This window comes from Cynoglossus semilaevis, chromosome 15 (assembly GCF_000523025.1).
Source record: "Cynoglossus semilaevis isolate Cse_v1.0 chromosome 15, Cse_v1.0, whole genome shotgun sequence".
Lineage (NCBI taxonomy): Eukaryota > Metazoa > Chordata > Actinopteri > Pleuronectiformes > Cynoglossidae > Cynoglossus > Cynoglossus semilaevis.
In genome coordinates this window covers 3,944,999-3,954,569 of record NC_024321.1, presented here as the reverse complement: position 1 = coordinate 3,954,569, position 9,571 = coordinate 3,944,999, and the positions used below count along the sequence as shown (strand labels likewise).

The 9,571-nt window shown below is 38.1% G+C and overlaps 1 protein-coding gene across 1 annotated transcript in view; it reads right to left on the bottom strand.

Annotated features, from left to right (window-relative positions):
• lingo2 (leucine rich repeat and Ig domain containing 2) overlaps positions 1-8,806 on the bottom strand; it is a 199,125-nt gene extending 190,319 nt beyond the window's left edge. The window contains exon 1 of the mRNA XM_017039506.2: positions 7,866-8,806. The gene's annotated coding sequence lies outside the window, so the exon portion shown is untranslated. The remainder of the gene's footprint in view (positions 1-7,865) is intronic.
• Positions 8,807-9,571: the final 765 nt, after the last annotated feature.

The window sequence follows — 9,571 nt, the reverse complement described above, 5'->3', positions numbered from 1 at the left end:
CCAGGGAGGTGTTCAGAGGAGCACGCCTGTTCAAAGGCACTGGCAGAGGTGCGTCAGGCAGCAAAGCCCAGCAGGCAGAGCATCAGCCTGTATCTTCATATGTGATAGACTGTTGAACTAACCAGCATGTACCCCACTGTTACCTGATGAATGCCTGAATTGAGCCAAGCCCCTCCCAAACCTACATATGATTTAGCAGTAGGAGGTCAAGGAATGAATGACGACTCTGTCCCTGCTGTCCAGTGGTTTCACAAACCCAATTACTATGCAGCTTCAAAAACAAAAATGTCCATATTTATTAATAATGTAGGACTTGGATAAATTAAACTTTGGTTTAGTCATCAGAAAATGGGTTCAGTGTGATTATGAAGTGGTTGATCTCATTTTCTTTTAACGTGGCTCGACTGGTTAAGATTTTGAAGTTTGAGTTTTGCCTTCAGAGATGCAGATTTTGTTTCTGCGGCCTTCTTTTTCACTCAAAACATTCTTCTCTGACCTGTGGCATTAAGTGTTTGTTTCGTTTTATCCAGAAGTCTGCTGCTCTTAGACATGTTTTCATTAATGGACAATGATTTGTATCCCAGATGGCCAAGTTGGTGTTTTTAAATACAAGCCCATCTAGCACCAAGGACAACACTGAATTAAAAGTCCCATATAAATGGACTGTTGAACTGGTGTAATGATTGGTGAACTGTCCATGGTTGCCCCCACCTTTGCCCCAATTTGCTCCAGCTCACCCCTCAACACTATAATAATCAAGCACTAAAAGATTGAATGAATGAAGGACTGACTGCAGAGATGTTTGGTTGACTACATATTTACATTACATAGCAGTTAAACAGGTGTATGTAATGACATGGCTGGGGAGTTTATGCCTTGTATTGTTTGAAATTGTGCTACATCTCTCTCAGGCCAGAATTTTTGGGCTTGGTTCAGTAGTTTCTGCTGGCCAACTGTCAAGAGTGACTGAAGAGGCAGACAAAAATAGCGAGCAGAGCGCTGCATAGAAACAAGGACAAAAGCATGTGCAGCACCAGTTGTGTAATGATGTAATTATCCATACACACACGGCGGTGACTAGCCCAGAGGTATAACACAAAAACAAACATTGGGAAAAACAATTAACAAAAATACAGATGAGGAGACGTTTACGCAAAAGCCTCCCACGTATACAGTATCTTACTTCAGCACTTGTATTTACTGAGAAACTCAATTGTGTTTTTTTTTTTCCTTCTTGATGCCCATGTAAGTGCTGCAGGACAACAACAATACATGGTGTATTCATACACACACACACACACACGCTCTGCAGAATCAGATTATTAGCGCCAGGCAATTATCAACTAAGCCAAGAACCCAAGTTTGCTGCTATGTACGTTTGTCCTTCACTACCTTCCCTGTTGCCTTCACTCACCTGTTTAAATTCCCCACAGCATCCAAATATCACCTTCTAATTATACATACAACCTGAACATAAAACAACATAAAAACAACATGGCATGTTTGCACACCATTGTTATCTTTGGTCTTTTTTAACTGATGGTTTTTACAATCTCATTTAGAGAAAAACAGATGATAGAGTCAGGAGGAGAATGAAAAATATATATAATAAACTGAGTTTGTATCTGGGTAAAAAAGTAGGTTTGTTTGTCATTGTACATATACGTACGAAGGACACAGTAGTAGTCTTTTGAATTTAACTCATCTGTAAACAAGAAGAGTTGGCTGCTGTGCCTGGAGATTTAAACTGACAATTTATCCAATCACATCCTCCATTGCTAAAGCAGCAGAAGTCTGAAGTAAAATAAACACAAATAAACAATGTCTCTGTGGACCTACAGCGGAATATGGAAACTCATTTTACTCCAAACCAGAAATAAAATCATAAAGGTAACTGTACTTCTTTTTTCTCAAGTAACATGGAGATATAACTTGTATTAGCAACATCACATTTATTTAGAGGAAATTTAGGCTGCTTTTTAACTTCTATCTCATTCAATTCAATGTGGTTTGATCATGGAGAAAAAGTACTACTACTATTAACAGCTTTGCAGTTTATAAATAACTGTCAAAAGTTTCAGCTAGAATTCAATGGCCGCAAGCTAGGCACAATGACAGGAGGCACAATGACAGCTGTAAAAGCAGCAGAGCTGACACAACTGACAGGGTGTTTTACCCAAAAGTTAGAAATTTAAACATTTAAGAGAGAAGCACAAGGAGACTTATACCAATATGTTTGGTGCAGGACATTAGGAACATGCTAAAAAGTAGATTTTGTAAGATTACAAGAACCAATTTTGGTGGATGTACCGCTGGTTTCCCTTGATCCAACAATGGGACAAAATTTCAAAACAAGATGAAGAATATCAGTTCACGTGTCACTGGTGAAGATGGCATTCAGCACAGGTGAACAAACTACAGGTTGGCTTAGCACAATTAGCATCTCTCTGGAATACTGCAGATGAAGCACTAAACTATCTCTGCAAAGGTAGATTCAGATAAGCAGGACAAAAAAAATAGAAAGGGTTTTCATTAAGTCTGAATGATCTATTTTGGTCTGGTACCATCTGCGCCATTTTTTTTACGAAAAACAACATATTTAATTTGTATATCACAAATGTCGTTCAATACATCCAAATGTAACAGTTTATGGCCACACACACAGACGTATATCGTATATACATATATATGAACATGTGAAAGTGTGAAAAAGGCACCAAACTTATCAAAACGATTGACACTTTTATCCAGGTAATTCATGTCACCACTGCCCCATGATCTATAAAACAGATCTATGAAATGTGTGTTGGTAATGGGAAATAATGGAATTACCCATGACTGAATTTCTGCCAACAACCTAACTGGCCCAGTTGGACCCACGGTCCAAAAACTCACAAACAAACTTTTTACAGCAAGCTCCGACCTTGACAAGGTCAAACCTCATCAACACCTTGTCACCCAGGCTCACAGGCAAATGTTTAATAGTATTTAATGAGGCTGTGTTCTTCAGTAATCCATCCATCACTTTTGTCCACCCTGGGGAGCTGTGTCAACAATGTCGGGATTTTTTTGGGAACAACACAAACTAGATCACTCTCTTTTCATCAGATGACCTACATCAAGGGCCGCCTCATGTCACCAGGTCAGATTAACTTGATGTACTTTTTACCTACATCAATAGGTCATATATATATATATATATATATATATATATATTTGTTTTGTAACTGTTAAATAGATAGTGATTAATTTGTATTGATTTAATAGTTGCTTAGCTATAACAGTGTTTGTACCAAATACAGGACACTTGCAAAACAGACAACTGAATAGTTTAAAAAGTTCTGTTAGGCAACTGGACGTGAATTTTCTAAGAAGACGTTTCACCTCTAATCCAAGAGGCTTCATCAGTTCTGAAGTGAATTTTCTAAAAGAAGACGTTTCACCTCTAATCCAAGAGGCTGAATAAGCCTCTTGGATAAGGACAGGTTATCATTTGAAACAACTATTTAATTAAAAAGACTACTTTATCGTGAGTGTGTGTGCAATGTAATGAACTGAGGTCACACTGAAAAGCCCAAAATAAAAGAAAAAAAGAAAAAAGGAACACGTGCCAAAGACCAGACATCTGTGTAAGTCAATCACAGAAAGACTACAGCCCTTCCTATATTTCTGTGAATGAGTCAAACAATGTAATGAGAGAATTGTGTGACTTAGAGACAGTAAAAGACTTATGCTGTATTTTAAAAATAAACCAGGACACCAATGTGACCATGAAAATAAAGCCCACAAACAGCTGCCGCTGTAACATCTAAAAACAGACTGTTCCAGATTACTGCGTTCTAAAGAACTGCTACAGGTAAATGATGAACAGTAACATTGTGTGGATGTGAAGTTATGTCCAATAAATTCAGATACACAATACAATTATTATTACAACATACACAACCTGTATGTTCTCATTTGGGTACTTCCTAATACTGACTACCAATACCGATACTTCTATAGGTCAGGGTTTTAATACATGTGCATGACTAGGAAAGCAGTGTTACACATGGTGCAGTGCACTCTGGGAAATGATGAGGACATTACTGTGAAGACACCATCAGGAAAATGGTTACAGCCAGTTTTATCTTCTTCTCATTAACAGAGAGGAACTTCAGGCCAAAAGGAAACAAATATGTCTGCTTGAAAACTACTTCCTTTATTGTTGTCACATTAGACAATGTACTGCATTGATAAAGATTTCCATTACAATAAATACAAATAATAAACATAAAGATAGGTAAAAATGTCTTGATTATAAAAGCCAACTGAACAGAAACAGACCAGGGGTTTTATGCTGTCGGTGTAAAGTATGAGGTGAACATGAACCAAGTTACCAAATAACAGTGTCAAATAACTCAACAAAAAGTGAGCCAGAGAACAATAAACAAACTTCCTTCATCTATCCACTGTGTTCTGGATGAGAAGAGAAGTGACAGTAGCGTAATTAGCACCAAGACATTAGCACATTCAATGCTAGGATGCTGCTTCAGGTCTTTAATGTACCAAACTGCTTGTTTGGTAACATAATCAACAGCAAGTTAGTCTTAGTTCGTTAATTAGTCCTGCTCCTGTCTTCGTTGTTTACATTAAATGTGTCACAAATACTGACCTACATTAATAGACCATCACACAAGTGGGCAGCGAGAAACTGAACTGGAGGAGGACAACACAACAGTGGCTGTAGAATTCCTATGAATTTTCTATAAAAATAGATGACATGCTCCATATGCATTAGACCTTACTATTGAAATGTAGTTCTTATTACAAATCTGACATGTTGTATACGTAAAGAGCAAAATATCCCACCAGATCAAATAATTAGAAAACTGTTCTCGTCATCCTTTTCTGAGCTTAGAAAACAAAAACAAAACTTAAAAAAAAACAAAACGACATGCTCACTTGACAGAACATGGTCTTAAAAAAACTGGAAGAGAAATTGATTTAAGCTTAAATTAAACTACATTACATTACACAGTGCTGTTCTAATAAAAAAAAAAACAGTGGGAGCTGTCACTGATCCAAGTGTTAGAAAATTGTAAAGAAATTGTCGGCCACACTATTAAAAAAAAAAAAAAGAAGAAAAAAAAACAGTTTGAATTGTGAAAAGTGTGTTGCTCTGTGATCTCGTTCTTTCTCTTCTTCTGTCACAGCTTGCAGATAAGCCCTCTGGCTGAGACACTACAGCACACAGCCCTTCCCGAATCTCATTATCATGATGGTACACTTTCCAACCAACTGTCCACAGTCCAGACGCATATTTACAGCAGCCAGACATTTAAATACAATGTTGTCCCTTTGCAGACTGCATCTTAAAAAGCTCTTTATTTCCAAAGTTGTGAATGCAGTGATACCCTAAACAACATTTTTATTACCTAAAATTGCCCCAATATCAACACGCATCCACATCTTATAATCATGGAAGGGATATATTAAATCGCAACATCAAGGTTTATAAAGCTAAAGTGTGTCTCCCAAGAACATTTAAATTGAGACTTATTGCAATTTAAATGAATTGCATTTGCATAATTGCTCAGGGCTTCTCTCATTACTGAAGGTTGCAATTAAATACTGCATGGTTCAAGGTTTTTTTTTTTTTTTTTTTTTTTAAATATCCACTCGATTAACTAATATTGGCAATATTTATACCCCGTCTATAATGTGTGGCTGGACTTGACCACAAAGTGATGGATGATGCTAAATATTTCTTAAAAAAAAACAAACAAACAACCTTAAAAAAATAATTGCCAACTCTGGAAATCTCCATAGGATATTTTCAGGCCTATTGATTATAGGGCAGGAGCTTGGTGGCAGCACTTTGGTTCACAAAGCCACAGTGTTTCTTCCAATAAAAATAACGTATGTGTGTGGCCTGTGCGTGTACAGCAAGGAGAACACGATAAAGATTAATTTGTTCTGACAGGTGCATGTGAGGCAAACTTAAAAAAATAAAATAAAAGAATAACATGTTCTGTGTAGACACACCACAGCAGAAGTGATAATAAATAAGTAAAATAAATCCCTGGCAACCTAAATTATGCAGATCCATTAAGTAAGCCAGTATAGTAGATCATTCCAAAGCACATATGCACAGACACCTGAGCTCCTTAGCATTAAATGCATGAGCACATAATTATATTTTTCCAGGACCAGCGATAAATCGACACCGCTCACGAGGTGAATGGGAATAAATCAATCTATTGTTATAAACACCTTTAAAATTGATTTTGGACTCCATACACCCGCCATCTTATTCAAGAGGTGTGCAGTAAGAGAGTTGGGAATGAAAATATTGGTTTTCACTTCAGCCTGATCTGCGTGAGGCCTGGAGGCTAGACCCTACCCCGGCAGCCGTTCGACGAGGTGAAGGTTCACCTATTTGTCAGTCAACCACAGGGCCACACAAAAAGGACAAGAAAACTCAAGAAAAGACATTAAAGTTAAATTATCCAAGATCTCACCGCCACCACAGCCAGATCTAGTTTTCTTTCTCCTCCACCACCTCTAAACCTGTCACTGTCCTCAAAGACTGCTGACTAACATCCACGACCTTTGATCGACCTCTCTCCCCCATGTCTGTCTGCTCTACACGAGGACTCCTTGGATAAGGATTTTTCAGGCTTACGGCCATGACCCAGCGTCATTGGCTTTGAACATATACATATATATATATATATACACACATAATTATTTATTTTTTAAATTATAATTAAAACACCACATAATCATAACCAAATGGATTCACTTCCATGAATATTAATCAACTCTGAATAAAATACAGAATATTCTGCTGTGATTTGCTAGAAATGTGTGATGTCAGAATGAGGTCACAAGCCAAGAAAGGTTAGTAGCCACTGCTTTATACATTACACCCTTCCAGACTTCCTCACACTACCAACAGCCTTCGGTTCACCATCTGCACCCACCTCCACTTATTCCACTCTCAGGCCAATCCTCCACCATCCTTCTTGTTTCAAAGGTGTGAACTACCCTCTTCCTTCTCCCCATGATATAGGGTTTACTTTACCACTTCCTCCTTTACATCAGCCATTAATAACAGCAGGTGGCACACCTCAAACGCCACCTCTACCAGCTGCTGCTGCTGCACCAGCCCGTTGAGCATCCCTGACTAGAAGAAGACTACAGTAAACCAATGCTGCAGTGTGTAGGTGGAGGCGATAGGATATATATATATATATATATATATATATACTGTTTAAAGGTGTCTGTTTAATATAGATAAAAACACATTCATGGGACGTTTTATTGCAAATGTGAAGCCTTTTGAAGTAGGATGGCTTTTTAAGTAGACACGTTTCCATATTCATAGAAAAGTAAATATACTGTATGAGTTCAGACTTCAGCATCTTTTTATAATGAGGGTACAAAGTTAAAGCTGATAAAATGCAACAAATATTTAATTTGTTTGTTTTGGACAGCTGTGACACTGTGATACCGTATAAATGTATTCTGTTCTCTTTAAAGAAGCTGGCACTTTTGGTGACTTCTCAAAAACAAAATAATTTCCATGTCTCCTAGTTGAACAGATGAAAGTTTATTGATATATATTTTTAATTAATTACTGTTTTCAACATGGAAATTGAATAAGATTCACTCTCTGGTTGTTACTTTTGGCTATCAACAGCAGTAGAGTGCACTGTGATTTGAGAGTTTTACTGACACAACAAACCTAGGATTTGGGGACTAAGTGGTATCAAACCCGCAGCCTTCAGATGGCAAGCAGTAATCCCACCCCTGCACAGCTCCAGCCCATTGATCATAAACTCATAAACATAATGTAACAGTTTAAATGAAAACATTACCTTTTTTAGGTAGAAGTGTCTTCCATCTTCAAATCGTTGCGTTCAGGAGGAATCAGGAAGCAGACAGGATCCAAAAGCAGCACTTGGGGGAACAGCCATCAGGTTCAAAAAGTCCACACTTAAATACATCCAGCAAATCCAACGGAGACATAGGCCAGGCAGGAACAAAGGAGACGCAGGGAGAAGCACAATGGACAACACTGGTAAACAGAGCTGGAGGACGAGGCCATGGGGCAAATATAAACAAAGCCCAGAACCAGAAGAGCAACAGGAACCATGACCTGACCGTGACAGCTTGAGGGAGAGAGATAGTTGTCACCAGGTGAAGCTGATGACACTGATTGTCCCAGGAGAGAGAGACAGACCTGACACAAACCTTTTGCACAAACAATATTCAAATAAAGGAGTTGCTACAGAACCCTTGGTTTTTGTGCTGATATTTTAAAGGATTTGACCCACTTTTTTTTATGTCTGCACTATGTCTTATTATAGTGCTGTTCTTTAAAAAGCTGAAAGATTTGATTGTGCCCTACCTTGGCAAAACATAGCAAACATACATAACACACATTTTCATGATTGGTTAGTTGGATGACAAAAACATCATAAAAGCCTTTGAAATTATGAAATTATACGTGTTTATCTGGCAACCATTCCCAAAATCATTTGGGAATGAATTTTAGAAGTCTAATTTGCAATTTGTTTGCCCTTAATTTGCTTGTCTGAGGTGTTTGTTCAGTATGTTAAGCTCATATTCAATGGTCATCCTCAGACTGCTATCTCGCCCTTGTGTCCAACGCTCAGACGGCAGCATCTGAATATCTGCCGTGAGTTTTGAATTTCAGACTTATTCACAGGTGATGAAGCTCACCACCTCCAGCACCTGGACATATTTGGACAGAGTCAATTGATCTATTATTTCCAGGGCACTTTGCGTCTTGACAGTTGATCGAGCAATGAACAGCTGCAGTGCTGACCCTCTGAATCCCTGATCTGCCTCATCTTTATAAGAGGATGAAGACTACATCCTAATATCTTTTGGATTAGGTCTCTTCGGTGTCTGTTCACTGTTTCAAGAAAGATTTCAGTGATGTCTTATTTGGGCAGCAGCAAAGACTGAAGAGTCAAAAAATGTAAGGCTCCTGGACCAGAAACCATATTGAACTGTATCACAGAATTACTTTCAATAGTCATTCGTAGTATGTGGAGGTACATTTCTGCATTATGACAATGGAGAAAGCTCTGACCTTTAGACCTTTCATTGTTTTGAAAATCAAAGGAGGAGAGCCAAACTGATGTTCCAGGAAGGCTGTGGCCAAAGATGTGGTCTCAGGAACTGCATTCTTGGGCCGCAAAATCCTCAGGAACTCCCTCTATATACATCACTCGAACAAAATGCTTCTCCACCAGCTGTGGATTGATATTGTACGTCGGACATAATGTAAATTTGAAGAGCACTGAGACGGCCATAATTATCCAGCTGGTGTAGCACATGATTTGATGACTCCTGATTCTGATTGCAGAAAAACTCTGTTTAATAGGAAAATAGACAGGATGTCTGGCAGGCTTTGAGCACTGTTTAAACTGAGTAATAGAAAATTATGAAAAAGAATGTAAGAATGTTCATTAAAGCCTTTTTAAAACCTTTTCCTAATTGAAGTGTCCTTCAGAATATAAAAAGAAATGCCTGTTGTGTGCCATGAAAATTA